Raw genomic sequence first — 22464 nt, forward strand, 5'->3', positions numbered from 1 at the left:
AGATCTCAGAGTCATTCCAGTGATGCGTTCTTCATGCCCTGCTCACACAGATGCAGGCTGCCTAAACAGTCACGTGACAATTCCAACAGACAGGACTCATTCTGTCAACGTAAACCAAACTTTTATATCCCAGGATGCTAATGAAGAAAACTTCTGGTTTTCCTAGTAAATTAGCAAATAATGATAACTGAAACGGTAATATTAAACTATGGAATATGAATGGATAAAGCATCTCTATGAAGATTAGGCAACTTCCAATATTTAGCTATATTTAGAGTAAAACAGATTTCAATGCATGTCTTGACATTTAAATAGCATTTCTTTAAGGTAAGTTGTAGATAATATAGCAATGTTGTCTTAGTCTGCTTAAAAAAATCATAAACTAGGTCGCTTATGATTGACAGAAGTTTGTTATTGCAGGTCTGTAAGGAGGCCAGCATTAAGGCACCAGCAGAATCCATGAGCTGAGGGTCTGATTCCTGACTCTGTTCTGACATGGTGGAAAGGGGAGTTCGCCCTCCGGCACCTCTTCTGTTTCACACATAGGTGAAAGGTTACCTTCGGGCTTAGGTCTTTGGCATATAAATTTGAAGTGACTACAAGCATTTGGACTGTATTGGATGGCATAAGGTAGACTTTCTTTTCTGCTCATCAAATTGTCTGTTTCTGTACATACTTCACAAGTTTAGTACATCTTCCCTCTTCCTCTAAACTTGATTGAGACCATATCTGTGTCCACAACATATCTCTGTTTAAGGGATGCACCATTGCCTTATAATCACTTATCTGGCAAATATTTGAACTTCTGATAATAATAAAAAAAAAATGTGTGTCCTAGAAGGAAAATAAAACACTTTCCTGGCTTCAAGGGGCTGTCAGTCTAGGGGGAAACAGACACTGAAGCTGGAAATCACACAAGGCAGATAAGCAAACAAGCCTCATGGAAGCAGGAAGAGATGCCTCTGAGAGGGAAGTATTCCAGGACGCACCGTTCTAAAACACAGCTGACCTGAGTGCGCCTTAGGGAACTGTGGGAAGTTAGGCCTTGGAATGGGGAACACTCCAGTCACAGAAGAAAAAGGCCATCAATAAAATCAAAATCTCCTGAGGCCTCCTATGTTCTAGGTGCTTCTGTAGAAAAGCCATGCCCACAACCAATGAGATCTGAAACTATGTGCAACATTCATTTCCCCCTAAACATACCAAGTGATGCTATTAATATCTCCACTTTACAGATTAAACCCCCCCGGGGGCCAGAGCCTAAAAATGACCTGCCTAAAGTTGTAGTTTTGAGAAGTGGCAGAGCAAGATTTGAACCCAGGTTTCTGACTGACAAGATGTACATTATCATCTTCAGCTATAACCTATGGGAAACTAAATGTGTCTGAACCTGAAGTAAAAGCCAGAACGGTGTGCAGTGCAGCGGAGAGGAATTCAGCTGGAGCGGAAGCTGTGATTCATTTTCCCATCTGGAGCACAGCTCGCACAGAGCGGCCGACTGAACAGTGGAGGCTCAGGAGAACCAGGTGACTGAGCTTAGAGGAAAGGCATTCCCAGGGTAGGCTGCTGGACCAACCACTACCCAGATAGTAACTCGCCCTTCTTTTTAAGCTGCTTTCTTCTTGGAAATAGGGTTTACAGCCTGCCCCCCATCAACAGATATTTGGGCATCTTCCACGAGGCACACGCTGTTCTGGGCAGTGGAAATTCCACAGGGAATAAAAAGAACAAGGTCCGCTTTGTTAGAGAGCTTAAAGCACCCTTCTCCTTACCTGACCTCTCTGTTTCTGAAAATGCCAAGGAAATAGCAGGTGGCTGCCCCCATACTCCAGCAGTTTGGCATCTGCTGAGGGATGCCCCCACCCTCTATGGGCCTAGCTTTTTTCATGTCCTGCTCAGGCCCATCAGACCACCACAGCCACCCAGTGTCACGTCGGTCAATGTCTCCTCTACCTAAGGAATCTAAAGTAGTCACTTATCTGGCCATCGAGGGCTTCTCCAGGGTACATGCTGTGACTTCTAATGTGTCCCAGAGCGGGCTCTCCCGCTGTGTCAGCACAGCCACCCAGAGCCCTGTGTACTTTGGCCTCCAGTTCAGCTGTGGACCAGGTCATGGGATTTTTCCCTCTAAGAAGAATGTTCCCCCACTCACATTCCGCTCTGCAGGACTGACTGCAATGCAAACGGGATCAGGAAAAACGTTCAAACAAAGCATCTGATGAGAAGTCCAGGTGCCAGATGGCATGGTCTGCCTTACTCTGAGGTTCAACATGCTGCCTGGTATAACTGTGCATGTGCCATGGCTGCTTCTGAGTGAAAGCGTCAGGGGAGGGAGGCCCCTGGAGGCATGCGCTCTCTCTTTTCCTAGTGCTTGGAGAGTTAAGAGGAGATGAAAATCACAACCCATGTTTTCTGTAAAAGGTTGAACCAGAGGTCCTTCCCATGGTGCCTTGCCTGGCGTATAAAAGGACAGCACTGAGCTGAAGCTCGGGCTTCCTCAAGAAGTCTCTGCCCACTGTGTGTAGGCAGCTGGAAGGCTGAGGTGGCCAAGACCTCCGCCCCACAAACCAGGGTCTCGTTGGAATCCCCTCAGATGGCACTTCAACCTCACTGCAGTCTCCCTAACAGTCTATTTCCCTGTCCCCAGCGCGCCCCTCTACAGCTGAGCCGGTGTCCCTGCCAGGTTCCCTCCAGGGGAGTCTGAGACAGCACAGGGTGTGGATCTGCAGCCCAGCACCGTCCAGCCTCAGAAACCTGGACGTTTTCCATCCCAGGTCATGTCCTGTGGGCATGATCAAGGACTGCAGTAACGCAACCCTGGCCCTTTCATGTCACTGAACATGGTCAGCTTTAAACACAAAGTCCAGGCCTGGACTGGAGTTATCCAAGCTGCCACCACCACCACCACCACCACCACACACAGGGCTTTCTTCACTTTTGACCATGGGATCTGATGTCCACTGGGGCTAAAATCAAGACTAGGCAAATGTTACAGGTGAATATTTTCAGCTGTAGATATTATAATATAACTTCTCAAGCCTAGGGCAAGTAGGAAAGGGATTCCCTCAGGTGTTTCAAACCAGCTGCTCTCGGGTAAGGGCCTGTGAGGTGATTGTTAGTTATTTAGCGGCGCTCTTACCCTGTGAGGAAATGTCACGAGACACGACAGAATCCACAAACAAGAGTTTTATTAAGCTGAGAGAGACAGACCAGTGCTCAGGCCTGTGAAGAGACACGTGTGTGGAGAAGAAGAAGAAGAAGAAGAAGAAGAAGAAGAAGAAGAAGAAGAAGAAGAAGAAGAAGAAGAAGAAGAAGAAGAAGAAGAAGAAGAAGGAAGCCGGGAATGTGGCACAGGCTTAGAAAGGCTGGGTGGTGCATGCATGCACAGGTCGATGTGGCTACTCCACGCATGCATGTAGATCACATGGTCGTGCTGCATGCTCTTAGGCAACCATGCAAAACTACTGGGTCCTGGTTATGTGAGACACCTTGGCCCGGAAATGGCTATTTTGACCCGGAACTGGCTAGGCGGAAGTGTCTAGGTCCACCGGACATGCACAACTGTGGGGGCGTGTTGTGGATCTATCAGTGATGTCCTGGTTGAGAGGCCATAACAGGGTCACAACCTTCATGATCATCATTTAAGTGAGAAACAGTGGAATTTGCCATTCAAAGCCTTTATTACAGGCCAAAGAGATGGTTTGGCAGGCAAAAGCACTTCCTGTGCAGACCTGACAACCAGTGTTTGACTCCTGAGCCCACGGCAGAAGGAGAGAACCAACCCCTGAGTGATGTTTTTTATGAAATTCTGACAATTCAAAACTGACAATGCTCCATCATATGTCTCTGTTAAAATGAAACAGTTTTTTGATTATTACAAAATAAAGCATATTACAGGTATACCACATAATCCTACAGGTCAAGCAGTTATAGAAAGATCAAACAGAACTCTAAAGGATATGCTAAATAAACAGAAAGGAGTAACAAAAACCCCCAGAAATAGACTGCATAATGCTCTATTAACTTTGAATTTTCTGAATGCCAATGAGAAAGGAACAACAGCTGCAGAGAGACATTGGATAATAGAAAAAACTACAGAATTAAATCAGCCTATATACTTTAAGGATGTGCTGACCTCAGAATGGAAACCAGGGTATGTATTACGTTGGGGACGAGGTTTTGCTTTTGTTTCTACAGGAGAAGATAAGCTGTGGATACCATCAAAATTGATAAAGGTTCAATTTGAACAAGAAAAACCTCTTAATTAGAGGAAGTGATAGTTCATCAACCAGCATGAACATCCAATTTAAACTAACTTGTACCAGTAACACATGTCTTTTCATTTAATCAGATAATAACTTGCCAAAAAGGAACATCCCCAAAATTAGTCTTGGGGAAAGGTTTTTGTTTTTTGTCTTTTAGGAGGATGAAGGTTAAGGAATCTGAAGAACACAAGACAAATGAGACAACTGAAGAAAAGGGACAAATCATCTATCCCAGGAAACAGTGAAATGGCGTATGGGTATATATTATCTAAAAAAAAAAAAAAAAAAAAAAAATTATGTCTTCTTAAATGTTTGTTTCTGCTTTTCTCTAAAGATTTAACACTATTGGTCTTCTAATAGTCCCAGTTCAATTAAAATTTAAAGCTGACTTTGGAGTTGGAGAATGGCTCTCTCCTTCTTTAAACTCAAGCATGTTGTTAAAATGAAAATACAAACTCCCTGTATCATGCCAGAATAAAAGAGCCATTTTCTGCTATGGTACAGGACAAAAGCCAAATTAATTAAGGGACTATTCTATTACTAATCTCAAATCTTTGATTCTATTCTGATTCTTTAAACTTTTCTTAAAGTATAAATTTTATATCAAAATTTACAAGATTAATATATACATATACATTTTAAACTTTGTTAAGATATGAATGGTCATATAGAGTACTAACTAATTCTAGAAAAAAGGCTTCAATTAGCTGCATATATATGTCTTTGTGTTCGAGTCTCTTATCAGTTTTCTGCAGGAAATCACGGCCAGGCCTAACATCAACTGAAGTCTCCGGAAAGAAGATGGGGCCCCACAACAACAACAACAACAATTCCACATGGACAATAATAATATCACTGAACTGACAAACATCATCTACAGATCAGCTTTGAACTACAAGGTGCTCAGAGCAATTTTGAGATGACTAGCTGAGATGATCCAGTCTCAAAGACTACTTGAATAAGGACTTGAGATAAACCCTGAACTTTGGCATTATACATAGACTGGATAATAATGAAGGATATAGTTACCTTTCCTAGAATTTGACAATTAATCTAAAATTTTTCTTTCAGGATAAAGATAACTTCGCCCATACCCAGCAGGAAGCAATTTTAAGAATGACGCCCACATTCCCAAAGAGGTGGTGTGGGGCGGGTGGTTTTTTTTTTGGTCTTTTTAATGGGTTTTGGGTCTGGGATAATTTTCAGTGTTTAGGGGGGTTGATTATACATTGTTGTCAAGGCTTAGGAAAAAGGCTAAGCAAAGGAGATTAGATTTAAGGTTCTTGTTTTAAAAAAAAAGAAAGAAAGAAAGAAAGAAAAGAAAAAGACAATTGCTAGTTTTAAATACTTTACATTATTACCAACTATTAGGATATAAAGAAATGAAAGTAGTTAGACATTACAATAGAAATTGTAGTCATATTAGATATGTTTTAAAAATTGAGCAGATATATTTTAGACAGGTCATCTTCAAACCCTTCAGAGATCTACCGAATATGGCATTTAAAATGTTTTAATAACTTAGAAATTTTTCTTTTTTGAGACATGTCGGCTCCTGGCAGTACCAATCTACTTCAGAGACAATATGGGCATTGAAGAAACTGCATATGGAGTTAACTTTCATTGTGGCAAAAGTTAGCCACTGGACAACAAAGTATCCTCAAATCAACAGGACAAAATGGACAGACAGAACACGAAACAAAGGACTACCAATTCCTGCCCAAACAAGTGTGGTTATGGCTTTATCAGAAGGCATCTTCTGAGGCCAGGACAATATGGCACCATCCCTGAAGTGGCCTTCACAATCTGGAAAAGGTACAGTGCCCTTTTCTTAGAAGGCAGCTGAACAGGCAGTGGGCCGATGGCTTCTGTTGTGCAATGGAACAGCAACTGAAAGCTCACGCCTCTCAATAGTAGACTGGCATTTAATAGAGGGATGTGGAGAAGAAGGGGATGCTGAGATGAAGCCATATATACACAGCCAAGAAGAATGGACAGCTGAATTCAAAAACTGTCATCAATTTCCAGAATTTAAAATCCTGAATCATGACATGACACTAGTAGAATTCAGGTGTTTCTGGTACATGGACTACTCTCACCCAATGTGAGGTTGAACTGTTGACCTTGTGTACATCCTACATCACAAATGAGTCTGTCAGATACGCTAAGCCTATAGGCTGAAGATGATGCCCCAACACTGCGAAGAAACCTCAGGTGACTGTCCAGGCAGCTGGCTGTTTCTGTCAACTCACAAATTTTTTGGAAGTTGCTTGCATGCACTTCCTGTTTTTATTTTTGTTAGCTAATATTATTTCCTTCTTGGGTCTCTGAGGGAGTTGAAGATTAGTTAGTTATAGTTGAAGATTAATTAGGATAGAAAGTGAATTAGATACATTTTGGACTTACTAAAATAGGATAGATAAGGGAATTATTTTCTCTGATTTGTCAAATACAAATGGACTAGACATCGTTTAGGTATTTGTTACTTGTATATATTGTATATAGTTATTGTACTTTTGTATATAGTTTTTCTTTTGTTAGTTATAACCTTTTGCCTTTTTTCTTTTTATTAAAATAGAAAAGGGGAAATATGGTGATATTTTATTTGTATTGAAATGTGATTTTAATTTTATGTTAATAAATAAAGTTGCCATGGGGTCAGAGCTATTAGAGCCATAGCAAGAGCGTGATGGTTAGAAGAGCTAGGTAGATTTCTGTGTGTTCAGGGATACAGCCAGTATTGGAGACATATGCCTTTAAGACCTGGAGGGCGGTACTTACAGGCAGTGATGAGGCAGTCATGTGGTTGGGTTTAGAACCAATGAGAAGGCAGAACAGAAAGACTATTTAAACACAGACAAACAGGAAGTAGCTCTCTCTTGGGGAAGTTAGGAGCACTGCAGGAGGTAAGATTTTATCTCTGAGCTCTGACCTCTCTGCTTTCTCTCTTACATTGGCTCTGTGTTTCTTATTTTAATAAGACGATTGGTTACATCAACACCTGAGTATTGATTTCCCAGGGACTGGGAATTTCACCATGTCTGGCATGGGATATCTGAGGGAAAAAAATCTACTATGCTCTTATGTCTGTTAACTTTATTCCTCTAAGACAAAATTCTATCCATACAGCTACAGCTCTGTCAGGCATTCAGGACAAGAATAAATCTAGATACACCAAGTTCTTTATTTCTCTTGGATAAAATCCTATCTCCATAGCTTCAGTTCCATCCAGTTCCCTCTCATAGTCTTGCTAACGATTAAGCTCTTATGCTTCTAGCTTCGTCTTCGTCCTCTGTTTCTTCTCCCTCCATCTCTACTTGCTCTCTACTCCTGGCTCAAGAGTTCTGCCTTACCATCTACATTACCTCTGTGTTCTTCTCTTCTCCATGGTTCTGTCTACTCTACAGAAAAATGCCTGTCTGTCTTTCCCAAAGCCATGCAGTTCTCTGCATTCTCAGGAATGTTGCTCTACCTTCCACCTTGATATGTAAAAAACCTCTTTTGTTATTAGTGAATTGCTCTGGAGAGCCTCTAGGCCTCAAGGCAAGAGGATGTCTGAGCTTCATTAGCACAAGAAACAAAGCTATGTGTCTCCAGCCAGCTTGTCTCCTAGGCTCAGTGGGGGCGTTAGTTACCTCGAAGCCCGGCAAGTATGGGGAGCTGAACTGTTAGCCAAATGGCCTGGAAATATTTGGCCACACAAGAATTTCATAGCAGAAGACAGCTGAAATATTAAAGGCTGGACAACACCAAATATTCATAATAAATGGCTTGCCTTTATACAGACCCTTGGCTGGTCAAAGTATAGCTTTAATACACAACTGGATCTCTATAATATATTCTTATGGCCCACCACACATGAGCCTATGGCAGAGGAGAGAACCAACCCCTCAGCGCACAGCAGAAGGAGAGAACCAACCCCTCAGCCCACAGCAGAAGGAGAGAACCAACCCCTCAGCCCACAGCAGAAGGAGAGAACCAACCCCTGAGCCCACTGCAGAAGGAGAGAACCAACCCCTCAGCCCACAGCAGAAGGAGAGAACCAACCCCTCAGCCCACAGCAGAAGGAGAGAACCAACCCCTCAGCCCACAGCAGAAGGAGAGAACCAACCCCTCAGCCCACAGCAGAAGGAGAGAGCCAACTCTCAAAGTTATCCTTTGACTTCCATGCTCAGGCTGTGGCAAGTGTAGACCCACACTCATGTACAGTCCCCGTCTCATTCTCTGTCTCTCTGTTTCTGTCTCTTTCATACACACACATATACACAACAACAACAACAATAGTAGTAGTAGTAAAGATAAATTTTTAAAACTCCCCACTGTACACAAAAGAATTCATTCTAACATCTTGACAGTCTTAGAAACAGGCACAACACTAGTCGAAGGCCTGTGAAGGGCCAGATTCCATGGCACCACTCACCTTGATGCTCACAGCTGCCAGTGCAGTGTGGGCTCGGCTGGGAACACTGGTGCTCTGGACGGGAGCACAGTTGGCTTACCTCCTGCCTTAAATTTAGGGAGAAGGCCAAGATCCCAGAAACTTTCCGGCACCTCTGGCTCGGCATCTCCACTCTGTCTCAATGTTCTCACGCAACTCCTGTTGGCCCCAACAGCAACAGTCCAGGGTTCAGAGCATGCCTTTGAGCTGGTCCAGGTACAAGGGGTTGTCTGCCTGCTTTGGAGTCTCCCTGCATGTAGGATGTTCTTTGTTTCTTTGTGCCTATTCATCTTTGGGGTTTATCAACTCCATGCTCTCCAAACACAATTGAGCTCTCTATTTCTGTCTGAGTCCTTCCGGTCCAGCCACAGATAACCCACCCCAAGATGGTGGAGCATCACTCTATAAACAGAACTTTTCAAATCTTGGTCTTTCTCCTTTCTCTAGCCATGGTCATTAGAAAAAGAGGCCTGAATAACATCTTACTGTTTGACTGTCACTATTTCCTTTAAATTGCTCACCAGTGTGTATTTTTCCATCATCCTATTCCCACCCCATTTTACAATGAGGAAGCCAAGGCTGACCCTCAGGGACGTCTGGGTGAATCACAGCAGAGGTTCAATGAACATCCTGGCCTGAGCCACCTTGCCTGGTCCTATACCAGTGCCTCTCTAAACAGAATTTTTGAGAATTGTCCACAGCACTTGTTAAGGTGCAGATTTCTAGGCCAGATGTGAAGGCACACATCTTTAATCTCAGCACTCAGAAAGCAGAGCCCAGCCAGGTCTATATAATGAGTTCAAAGTCAACCAAAGCTAGATAGTGAGACCATGTCTCAAAAGAAGAGTCATGCTTCCGGGCTCTACTCCCTGATTCAGTAGGTTAGCCTAAAGCCTAAGGGTGGGTCTCTAATGCACAGCCCAGGGATGCTGTTTAAGGGCCCTGCTTTGACAATCACTGCTGTTGATCAGCGTGATTTAAGCCATGAGTGTGACAGGAGGTAGAATGTGGAAATAATGGGAGCCTAGTCTTTTCATCAGAGTCTTTATACCACTTTCAAGGTCTCCTATGATATAGACTTTACAGGGTTTTATACCACATGGCTCTTCAGGTCCTCTACCAGCTACTTCACTCATTGCCTTGACAGAAGCACCTGCTTGTTTTCACCCACAGTTTAAGAAGGGGCATTCCATCGTGGTGGGGGCAGGGAAGCAGCTGTGTCCCCAGTCAGGAAGTGGAGAGCAGGTGGAAGTGAGTCTGGGTTATAAAACCTCGAGTCCCACCCCCAGTGACTCACTTCCTCCAATGAGGCTCCGCCTCCTAAAGGTTCCACAGCCTTCCCAAACAGTGCCACCAGCTGGGGGCCAAGTGTTCAGACTTGGCAGACACTTCACATCCAAACCACAGCAGGTCTGGGGGTTGATGTCTCTTTATATCATTTTATGGGATCCTGGAGACAGACACACTATTTCCCTACCCTGACTCCTGTTGTGTGTGCATGTGTGTGTGTGTGTTATAGCATAAAAGATAAATTTTTTCAGATCCTTTAAAAGTTTAAGAAGTCATGATTCATGAATATGAGAGCTATATGAAAATTAAAATGTTGGGGTTCCACGAAGTCTTATTTGAACCCATTCCTGCACATGTTGTCTGTCCTTGTGCCCTTTTATAAAGACAGCTGAGTAGCATAGTTTCAACAGGTCTAAAACTTCAGTGCCCTGTGATGCTCCCTCAAGACACGTTCCTGATGGCTGACCTGAAATTTCCTGACTTCTGTGCTAGGAGTTTTCTGGTAGGTAGAGTTACTCCCCAGGTTTTGCTTTTTGTTTTAAACAGTATATTCTACCTTTTTTTCCCCCTCCATAACTCCTGGTCTTAGGAAACATTTCATGGTTATCTGCTGGTTGTGGTGGGATGTAGTTACTATTCCAGGAATATTTCTTGGAACTGCACTATGAACCTTTTCCCCAGACAGAGACTGTGTTCAAATTGTGAAAGCAAACCTTCACATGTCCATAGGAAGCTCTTGTATAAACTGTAGTCAAATACAGTTTTGCCCTTTGGCAACTAGAAACCTTCAGAGAGAGCCCAGAATTGGGAAATCCTGGCTTCTCATCGGGGACAATGGCCTGGGAATACATGTACCTCTTCCTGAATGAAAAATGTTGATACATAAGTTTAAACAGCTGTGCAAACAGCATCCAAGTCTCTTGTAGATGTTTCCAGTGTTTTTCAGATAGATCTCTGTTCGTCTACAATGAACTGAATCAACCTTCAATAGAAAATGTTTTAGGAGACAGAATACAGAAGCACAGTTTTTTCCTAGTTCCTGTTCATGAAAGCATGTTACCACTATGGTTAGAGCAGGATTTGTTCCCTGAGATTTCACATATTGGAGATCTATCCTCAGCATGGCCAGGAAAAGGGGACTTTGAGGGGAGTCTGGTAGAAGGCTGGTGTTCTTAGATAGGAATCGGGAGTTTCTATGGGACTCCAGAGAGTATGTAAAGGAGAGAGTGGTAGTGATGCCCCTCCTCACCTATGGGCTCCCCCTGTGAGGCTACCCACCATGGTTTGGTACAGTCAGGAGGGGCCTCACCAGAGTCAGTACTATGTTACTTGAACTTTCCACCTCTACAACTGTGGCCTAGAACACATAAACCTCTTTTCTTCAAACAGTACCCAGCCTTGGATTTTTCTTTATTGTAACAGGAAATGTACTGATACATCAGGTAATGTATTTTTCTTATTCAAAAGAACATAGGGCTCAACCAGTTCTTCTTGGAAACATTAATGCTTCTTTGGCCTTCTGGGCAGATTATTACGTGATCCTTAGCCAGCACAAAGGCACAGCCTTTGCAAACCCCAACCTTAAACAGTTATGCCTTCTGAGTAGGAGACTGATTTCTTTGCCAGAGTAATAATTTTCGAGCATCTGTGTGAAAATCTTACATTCAGAGACATGCCAGTTTTGGCATGAGAGAATGGAAGAGCCATCTGGCCTCTCCGGGATTCTTTGGCTCTTCTTCCTGGAGTCACAGACACTGTGGTTGGGCGGTCTAGCACAAAGGCGTTCCCCAGGAGGGAGAACAATAGCAGGTCGGTAACAGTTGGAGCTTTTAACAGGAGGAAACAGGAGAGCATTCAGAAGCCTCCCTTTGAATGAGTGACTCACAGCTGACAAGGTGTGTGCAAGGTCAGGGATAGGAAATGTGGTCACGGTCCCGCAGCAGGGGAAGACCAATGTTTATATAGAGTTTCTGATTGTATGCTCCCTTAACCGATGGTTCTTGGCCCATGCGGAAGTACTACGAGCTATATTTAAAAGAGCAACTATTTTCCGAGTAGAGGAAGCAGAGAATACATTATAAGAAAGCAAGGAGCAAAAAGGACAACTTTGGAATACTTTGTGCATGTTAGGTCTTTGAGGATGGAGGGGCCACAAACGATTGGTTTTATGTCTTGGAGATTGGTCACCACAGAAGAAATTACTCCAGAGGCTGGCATTCCACAGCATAACTCAGCAGTGAAGTCCTATATGGTAGTTTTGTTTTTCTTGAACCCTGTTAAATGGCCATCTTCCTTGGCAAACAAAATCCTAAGTCCTGGAATTCCCAGAAACTAAAAAGGGAGCCATGGAGATAGCTCAGCTGGTAAATTCTTGCCATGAAGACCAAAGTTCTGCTCCCGGAATCCAGGTGAAAACAAAACAAAAAACAACCTGTACATGGTGGCATGCACCTAGGCTACAAAGACTGAGCTCCACACAGATGAATCCCTGATTAGCCAACCTGATCTAATTAGTGAGCTCCAGCACAAAGAGAGGCTCTATCTAGAAAACAGGATGACTGGCCCCAGAGGAGTGAAACACAGGCTTACACACACACACACACACACACACACACACACACACACACACACACACATCAAATCAATGTAATTTTAATTTTTTTTTTTTTTGAAAGAAGAATTGGCCAAGACAAAATTCACTGTCCAAGCAATTGTTCTGGAACGTGGGCTACAAACCAATCATGGTGGTCTAAGTTCTGTGTGAAATCAGATCCAGATCACTACATCTACCTCCTCCTTGCTCCTACAGGGGGAGAGAGAGTTGAAAAGCAGTAGTGTTTGCTTTAGTATGGCCCCTGTGGGGCAGAGTAAGGAAAGCTTTAGCCTCTCCATTGCTAGTCCAGGCTGACAACCCATTCAAAAGAGCAAAGACTTATGCAGAACAACCAACATGAGCTAAGCTAGCACTTCAGAGTCAACCATCATGAACCCTCAGCACAACTCCTTCAAAGGCACAATTCCAAAGATGCCCAGGAATCACACATAAAATAGAGAATCGGACTTCTCTTCTGGGGTGAGTAAAGAAGATGCACTTTTGCCAAATTTACTTAAAAGCAATTATCAGTCCCTGAGTTTTTAGAATGTCTACAAGGAAGCAGAAAGTATTAGGAGGAAGAACAACAACAACAACAACAAAATTGCAGGCAGCTACAAAAATAATTTAGAGGTTTTTCAGGCATGGTGGGAGGGGGATGCAACCCGAGCCACTGTTCCTTGACGATTCTGGCTTTAAACGCAGGAAAATGTAGGCACACGGACAGTGGGCCCTGCACAGCTCTGTGCAGCTGGCATTGCCAGCCCATTTAACCTTCGCAGTGACCTAGTAGAGTAAGCACTTAATAGTCTAATATTGCGAACGAGGAGTCAGGCAGAGGGCGGGCTGCTGCGCGGGTGCCAAGGCTCACGGCTGTGTGAGCAGCACAGCCAGTTTCTGGGCTCCATGCTCTTAGCAGCTGTGCTATTTGCCCTCACGGCCCGTGAACCTGAATGACGATTTTATCCAGAACACCAAGCCCACGCCACTGTGCAAATGACTGAAAGGACGGTTGCTGTTTCACCTTCTTATGTCTTAGCCAAAAAATTCTGGAGACTACTGTCCACCCCAGGTGATACGGGAAACAGCTGTATGACTCAAACAGAGCACGGCATTTCAACCCAGCACAATATCTGCATAGGTGTGGGTGTGTGGCGGCGGCGGCGGCGGCGGCGGTGGCGGCAGTGGAGGAGGTGGAGGTGGCAGCGGCGGAGGCAGGAGAGGGGGTGGTCTGAATGAGAAATGTTCCCCATTGTCGTGAACACTTGGTTCCTGCTTGTAGTGCTGTCCGGGAAGTTTAAGAGGTGTGTCTTGATGGAGGAAGTACATCGGTAGAGGCCGGCTTTGAGAGTTTAAAGACTCACTCCATTTGCAGTTCACTCTTTCTGCTCTGGGCTTGTTGTACAAGGAGCTTGCCTGTCCCACCATGATGGAGTCTTTCCCTCGGGAACTGTAACCCAAATAAACTCTTTCTTCTGTAAGCTGCCTTGGTGTTTGTGTGATTATGTGTGTTTATTGATGTGTGTACATGTGCACGTGGGTACACATGTGTATGGAGACCAACAGTTGATATCAGGTGCTTTTCTCAATTGTTCTCCATCTTATTTTTTGTAGCAGGGTCACTCACTGACTGGCTAGACTGCCTGCCTGAGTGAGCCTCAGGGATCCAGCTATCTCTACCTCCTTAACACTGGGATTATAGAAAAGCGCCACCATGCCCAACTTTTTACATATGTGCTGGGAATCCAAACTCATCTATCCAGCCTCCAACACTTATGGGTAAAGTGACGATTAGGACCTTTGCTGGGGGCTTTACATCCCAGTTGGATGTGAAGAACACAGGAGACTCCTAAGGTCAGATATTTGGTAAATGATGATGCTTCTTGCTCATTCTTCTTTCAAGGAGCAAATGCCAAAAGACTGTAGACTTTTCTTTGCAGGATGCCACAGACACAGCAGCAGCCAGTGAGTGACATTCCCTCTGGATTTGATGCAGATTTGATGGAGTTTTAGGCTGTATCCATGGCACCCCTCTCCAGAAGGCTTGACCTGTGTGTGCCAGGATAATAGGTTCCATTCCTACAGAGGGACTAGCAGGTGTGCCCAAAGCAATTCTAATGTGCCAGGTGTGGAATGATCTAGTTTTTGCCGGAAAGGGGCTTCAGTACTCAGTGGCAGATGCTATGGTAGATGCAACCAGAGAAGGGGGAGGAGCTGAGGTAACAGCAGTTCTCTCTCTGACACAAGCAACACCTCCTTGCCACAGACAACAGTCACATGGAGGATTCCAAGTGATTTGTACAGGGAAGAAGGCAGCTGTATGAGAAACGGGCGGCCGCTGGTGAGCTAAGGCCTGTAGCCATGTGGAATGCAGACCCCTCTGCCCTTCTCGTTGACCGCTCCTGCTTCCCCGTTTCCCTGTTCTTCTCTTCGGAGCACCTTTGATCTGGTCACATGCTGATCTGACTTTGGCACTCCTACCCCACGGCAGTCCTCATCACCATGGCAGCATCTGAGCACCCCAACAACGCACTTCTACAAAGGCCCCATTTCTAAAGCCAGGCTCGCAAGTGCCACAGGTTGGGGTCTGAACTTCTCTCGTGGGATATGGAGGCACTGTCTCACCCATAACACTTGGATAAGCAAGGAAGGGATCCCATGTGGTTTCTGACAATGCTCAGTGGATGACCTGTAACCTCCCTGGAGACAGCTGCCACTTTTGAAAAGACAAGGTCAAACATTTGAACATCACTTCTAGGTTGAGCAGGGTACGAATCGATTTTCCCTCTGTTTACTGTCTTCTTTCCTCTTGGTCCTGCTGCTGAGTTAGAGCTGGCAAAGACTTTGCTCAATACTCCGTCCTACCCTCAATTTCTGGTGTAATCACAGAATAAGCTAAGTGGACTCTGTGTGCACACCAATCCCCCCAGCTCCCTCCTGACCTGGAGACACAGCTGGCCAGCCAGAGCCATGCTTGCCTGCAGGAACGTTCCCTGCCCTGCCGGTCTGTTCCCTTCATTTACTTCTCATTCTCCATTCTCTCACTCCTCACCTACACAACCAGACTCCCAGGCGTTCTTCGTACCTATTGTTCAGCTGCCAGTTGGCATAAGCACTCTATTTTCTGCCTTTCTCCCCACAAACACCTTTGTTTATACAGAACACACAGTTTGGCCTCTTGTCTACAGACAAACTGTCCTATCCTTGGGCTGCAGGTGCTAGAAGCCAGCTCCAGACTGAGTCAAAAAGCCCATGGTGTTGTTTTTCAATTAAAAAAAAGTTGGCAATTCATAGACATACAATATATTATAATTATATTCCCTCGCTACCCTCCCTTCTCCCCTCACATTCCTGCTGACCCCCCTTTCCTTCCCAACCAGCCGCTCTTGCTCTTATGTATTTGTGGAGTGGGTGGGGGCTCTTGTGCAGGTATCCAGAGCTTTTGTTCTGTGTGTTCATGATAGCAATGCCATAGCCAGAAGACAGCACTCCTAACAACCCACCCCTTCTGCTGTGACATTTCCTGCATCTTACAGAGGATAATAAAGATGTCCTATAAAGCAATGAGGATTCCACAATTACACATCATAACACTGACCAGTCATGTCCCCGGACTAACCATTCCCTGCTGCAAAAAGCAGCTTCCCTGACCAAGACTGAAAACAGCACTAATCCATGGGTGTTGGTGTAGATATTTAGAAGGCAGTTTGGCTACGTGCCCACTTAGCAAAAGAGCAGTAATGGATTCTCCACCCAGGCCTATGATCTCTGCAGCCGCATGCTTTCAACCAGGTGTACAGTACCAGGCATGCATTCCTTCCCAGGAAGCAGGCCTCAAATCTGATCAGAAAGTAGCTGGCCATCCCCTAAACCCTCACAAGTGCTATCATACCAGTGGGCAAGCCTTGCCTGGCAGGTCAGGACTGTGGTCTGCAGGGCTCACAGCTGGGTCGGGAGCATCAATGCTGCTCCCTGGCAGTCTGCAGAGCACCAGGAGCTCCACTCAGCAAGAAGGAAGCTTCCATCACAGTTTCCGCTTGATTTCCGGGTTCTGAATCCAGTCTGTGGTGTCTTCAGTGACAGCGCTTGGTTATTTAGTTCTAGTAAGCAAGCGAGAACAGTGGTAACCGCCTGTAATAGGGTTGTTTCAATGTCACCTTGCCACAAATTAGTCACCTGAGGAGCCTTACCTGAGAACTGGCCTGATTGACAAGGCAGGTTCACCTGATTGTGGTGGCGCCTCCAGGTAGGAGCTCAGGTTGATTAGAAGGCAGTGTTTCAGAAGGAAGTTCATTGCCTTACCTTTTGCTGCCTTGGCCTCCCTCTTGCCAACAAGTTGATTTACGCTGTTGTTGTTGCTGCCAATTTCTTCACTGATAGCCGAATCGGCATTTTCTAAGTATTCATCCTGCAACAGGAGTCAGCAGCTCTCCAGGAATTCCCCAGGTTCCTGACACCTGATTAGACCTACTAGGATTGGACCTGAGGCACCCAGCCTCGAGGAGTGATAGACAGCCATTCTGGACTGCTTCAACTTTGGCTTCAACCTCAAGGACTGACACTGGATTCTCAGCATCTCTAATACACCCCCCCCCCCCCACACACACACACACACACACACGAGGGGGAGAGAGAGAGAGAGAGAGAGAGAGAGAGAGAGAGAGAGAGAGAGAGAGAGAAAGAGATACCCCTTGGTTCTGTTCCTCTATAGGACCCTGACTGAAATAGCCTATAGGAGGATATCCCAACAACAACTCATAGGTATCTCACACCTGGCACTGGTAAGAACCCATGGCTTGTGGGAGCAGCAGCATCCACCCATGCAGGGGACGGAGGCTCGAGATTTTTACAAACTGCAGTACAGCTGATCTGACGTAACTGCCACTCTCTGGCCACACTGCACCTTGTACCTGCCATGCTGCTTCCTGTGGACAATGAAGGAGTGGAGCTCACAGCACTGGCAAGTACCAAATACAAGAAGGAAGAAGAGCTTAGGACGTGAAAGGCAGTCCCGGCCAACCTCATGTTTGACCCATTTACCTCCGCGGTAACAGGCACATGCCAGTCACACCATGCCTGGCCTCTCCGTACCTGAGGACAAGTAAGAGCTACCCAAGTGCCCTGCAGAAGTGTTTTCACAGGTTCCAGGGAGCCTACCCTAAGGCTATACAGAAGCTCGTCCAGGCTGGAGGCAGAGCTGGTTGTCAGACTGAAGGACACATGTTCAGCATCAAGGTGATCCTGTGCCCTGGAGGCCAGCGAGGGCAACAGAAACAGCATTCTCTGTGACAAGACCAGAGGGCCAACAAAAATGACAGCTCCTCAAGTGTGTGAGCAAAAACGGAGGGTCCAGGGGCTGACTCAGCGACCACGTCCCAAGACTTTTGGGGTCTTGGAAGAAGGGACCTTCTGAAGGGGACTCCCACATAGTGGGAGCTCCCTTTCAGACCCCAGAGTAGGCATGGACCACATTCAAACACCTGTTTTCATAGAGAGATCCTTTATTAAGCAGGGAAGAAAAGTTAAAGTGGCTGCTTTCCAACTCAGAAAAACAGCAGCAAATGACCTTGCAGATCTCGTCCTTAAGAGAAAGGAGAGGTCTGTGTTAGAATGGGCTAGGGTGCAGTGGTAAAGGAGATGGGGATGAGACAGGAGAAGGGGACAAAGGACAGGGACAAAGGATGGCCTCTGGATAGAGAGGGGACAGATATGGCCCATAGGCAGATGACAGATTATAAAGGTAAAAGGGGAAAACCCTGCGTCAGGATGACGTGGTTTATTTTAATTGAGCATGTTAATTAGGTGAGTCAAAGGGGGCTTCTGATTGCTGGATTTCAATACTTTGATAGCTGGACCTTGGTAGTCAGCCTCAGAGGGAGTGGCCAAATAAAGGAATAGACTTGATGACCACCTTTAGGAGTGTAATCTGGCGGTTTTTCGAAAGGCAGAGGGAATGGGGGAGAAGGGCACAGCCTGTCAGAGCCACGCGCTCCAGTGGGCCAGTGTCCCTTCACCTTTACTCCTGCGTGTTCCAGTCTCATGTCAGCTCTGTACTCACTGCCCCCGCTGCCATTGTGGCTGAAGGTAAATCTCTTCCCTATATCCACACAGCTAAAGAGAATTGTTCGATTGGAGCTTCATGCCAGTCTGAGATCTTCCTGACTCAACCAGCTCTTGACGGTTCAAGGGTAGCACAGAGCTTGTCCTGAGGGCCAATGAGCTTCAGCAAATGGTTTGGGGTCTGCGTTGGGAGAGGACTGTGAATGTTTGTTAAGAAAAGCAAGGTGGTCAGTGGAGACTTAAGAGCGAATGGACCGTTCTCCCCAGACTGAAAAGGATGGGAGGGGGGAAGGAGAGAGACTGTTCACTTAGGATGGCTTGTCCCGGCCTTGCCACACGGACCTTCCCACCTCACACTCCCACCCCACACTGACCTCCTTTCTAACGGGAACAACCCCAATGGAGAAGGTCCTGTAGCTTTTTTGCTGAGTCATGGCCAAAGATGCCCAGAAATGCTCAGTTATTCCCGATTGAGCATTCCTCTCTCTCTTCTCCCTCCAAGGAAGTGTGGGTAAAGTCTTCAGAAGAGACAACGCGGGGCAGTTTGAGTCTTACAAATCTCGAAAACAACAAAACATTTTTGCTTTTGATTCCCTCTCATCAGAGTCCCAGGGTGACATCTTTTATTAGGAAGGTCACCATCTACAGCACTAGAACCTAGGAGACAATGCTAACTTCACCTTGAGGGGATGGAACTGAGACTAGGAACGAGGATCCCAACCATTCTAAGCCTCACAAACACAGGACTCAACGCATTAGAGGAAGGGTGCAGGTCAATTTCCCAGCAGCAGACTGATGTGTCTCATCTGGTCCAGAATGACTCAAGTAGAGCTGTAAAGGATCTTCCCCACCTCAAAGGGATGTTGGACTTCCTGCTTCCTGGGACTCTGGTGTGCTCATGGGAGTAAGTGGCCTACCTGCTCTTCTTGCCCATGGGATGTCTCGTGATGACGGGACATGATTTCACATGCTACAGAATTAGAATTATCAGAAACTGAAAGAGGCTTTTTGTTACGGTTGTTGCTGTTTTTAAATTACTCATCTAAATGCTATTTCATTGTCTCAACTGTTGGGTAGTAAATGTGTCTCCCTGCCCAGAATTGTTAGTTTTTTTCATTGGAGAATTTTTCGCCGGGATTGGAATAAAACTTCCGGGTTCCAGCACTTTGTGTTTCCTTATGGGACTGTCTTTTATTATGTGGTCATGCTGTTAGATTAGTGACAGGTGGAACTCATCATTCACTTTGAATAACAGATAGAGATAGCAAGGGGAAGGCGTTAGCACCTCACCTGTCCTAGTCCCTGAGGTTCCACTATGGGGGACCTCTTTGTAAGTTTCCAGATGGGAAGAAATGGGTTGGCAATGTGCGAGGCAGCTTTTAAAGAGGACAACTCCTGCTGTGGGCCCCAGGTCATTGACAAATGCACAGTAAACCAGAATGTCTTCACAGCTGTCAGAATAACAGTGATGGACAGCTAGAAAATCTCATTATGCATATTCACGGAATTGCAGCAAAGCTTTGATTAATATCTAGATGTTTGGATCTGCAGAAGCAGCATTTTTATTAGTGCTTGAAGAACTGTTGATAGACTCAGGCAGTGTAACTATAGAATATGCTGAGAAAGAGACTGATGCCACACAAAATCAAGACGGATCTTATTTTTTGGTCAGCTCTGGTTTTCCTTTTCTTGGGTAAAGAAAAACCAGGCAAAAGTTACTCAACTTGTTTTTCATGGCAAACAATGACATGGACTTGCTGATAGCATCTGAAACATGTCTCAAGTATTTTCCATATACAGTTGGAATGGATAGCAAAGTGGATGGTTTTATGGTAAGCAAATCAAGATGCCATGTTTACTGCAAGCAACAAGGGTCATGACACATTGTTTGAACACAGCTCCTCAGTCACAAGGATACGAGCATATGGTTAGCAGCAAACTATTTTCACAGAATCTCAACCTAATATTTAAAGTTACTGGTGACTAATGATGAAAAATTAGGTTCTTTTTTCATGTTCCCTTTTGGGCAAAGCATATGGTCCTGTTGAGTCACAAGGGCCTAGAACACCCCTCATCCAGCTGTTGCTGGAGATGACGACTGTGTTGGCTGCTGAGCTGTTACCTCCTTGCTCCAAACCCATGTCATACTCTCTGCTTTGCCAGTCTGGGGCTGCCATCTTCCAGCTGATTCATTTTCTCCCCTTACTCCATTAAAATCATCCTTAGCTAATATTTGGGTGTTTTATGCTATGAATGCCTATTCCAAATAAAAAGATTTTTGAAGTTCAATATCAGGAATTTTTCATCCCCAAGAGATTCTTCCAAAGGAGGCACTTTATGGGAATAGGATATTTGGTGAAGCCTCTGGGTCTGGCTTGTGCCCTTCACAGTCATAAGTAGCACAGAGGACTACTGAGGGAAGATTTGCTTACCATATGAATCTCAGGTGACGTAGACAATTCCTAAAACCATCATCAGTCTCCAAGGCCACACAAAATGGTCTGCTCCACACAACACTCACCCAGGAAACTGTTCTGAATGAGAAGTCAGCACTGGGAGCTATAGAACCTGCAGGGTCCTAAAGACTTTCCTTGAAGGTTATGCACACCCAGGCAAATCACTTCAGTTTCCACCCACATTCAGACGAACTAGAGCTATGCACACCATCCAAACACAGAGGAGAGGACAATAAAGGACGCTGCACTGACCTAAATGGCCCAGGAGACACAACCTACTGGAAGCATCATTCTATCTACAAAATCCTAAAATGCACTTAACATTTCCCACATCAATATATTTGCACTGACAATGGACAACTCAAGAGTTTCTCTTTGAAGAGACCTAACTTAACATTAGTGCAGCCATGACAGGCTACAGACTAATACTACTGGGACTAGGCCTCACCATTAATGACCATTAATAACCAAGAAAAGCTACAAACTGTACCCTGCAGGAGACCAACCAGAATTGAGACAAACAGGTACTAAATGCTCCAGAACATTAAGGATAGCCTACATCATATGTATATAAGTTGCCAATTTCCTTGCAGCAATGCCAGTACCAATCCCTGTTTGACAAGACTTCTGTGCCCTACTCCTGCCCAATCAGGAGTTCAATCCCCATCTGAATCTGGAATTCCCCTATCCCCATCTTTTATTCTTCAAAAACTCTGACATAACTGAGCTCAGTGCTCTCCCTGATCCAACCACTGTGTTAGAATGGACAGGAAGCCCAAGCTTGAGCTTACAATAAAGACTCTTTGCTTTTGCATACCAACTTGGACTCCTGGTGATCTCTGGGGGGCTCATGACATGGGCATTACACTCTTGAAATTTTAATTTTCATAAACACCATTAATAATGAAGGCACCAGTGTCACACAATCCTTGTAAAAGGCATAAAGAATGACACAAACAATCAAGTGCCTGGTAAACCCCTGCAAATGGCAGATACCAGTTCCCTAGTCCCAGTCACTTAGGGCAAGAGATTCAGATCATGGCTGAGAAAACTGGATTTCTAAGTCAAGCTCCTTCCAGATTGTTCACTAATTGTGAATGGTACCCAAGAATGATCTAGCAAATAATTCAAGCCAAGAAATTTAAACCTATAAATACTAATGGTCAGGTTCACGTATTTCTGTTTGTTGATCTGTTTTGATTAAAACCTAGAAAGTAAAGTTCACGTAAAGTAAAACTACAGCATGAAGCCTTAGAAATAATACTGAATTTCACAGCTGAGTCCCTGGGCTCAAAAACAACAATGGGTCTCCCCCAGCCTTGGCTTCCCCATCCCACAACTAGCAACAACAGTGACACCTGC

At 45.0% G+C, this 22464-nt stretch overlaps 1 long non-coding RNA gene across 1 annotated transcript; it reads left to right on the forward strand.

Annotated features, from left to right (window-relative positions):
- Positions 1 to 7145: 7145 nt before the first annotated feature.
- On the forward strand, positions 7146 to 13792 carry LOC121821214 (uncharacterized). The gene is made up of 3 exons (XR_013043186.1): positions 7146 to 7171; positions 10404 to 10495; positions 13626 to 13792. It is a non-coding gene; the product is annotated as an uncharacterized LOC121821214 (long non-coding RNA).
- Positions 13793 to 22464: the final 8672 nt, after the last annotated feature.

This window comes from Peromyscus maniculatus, chromosome 11 (genome assembly GCF_049852395.1).
Source record: "Peromyscus maniculatus bairdii isolate BWxNUB_F1_BW_parent chromosome 11, HU_Pman_BW_mat_3.1, whole genome shotgun sequence".
NCBI classification, from domain to species: Eukaryota; Metazoa; Chordata; class Mammalia; order Rodentia; family Cricetidae; genus Peromyscus; species Peromyscus maniculatus.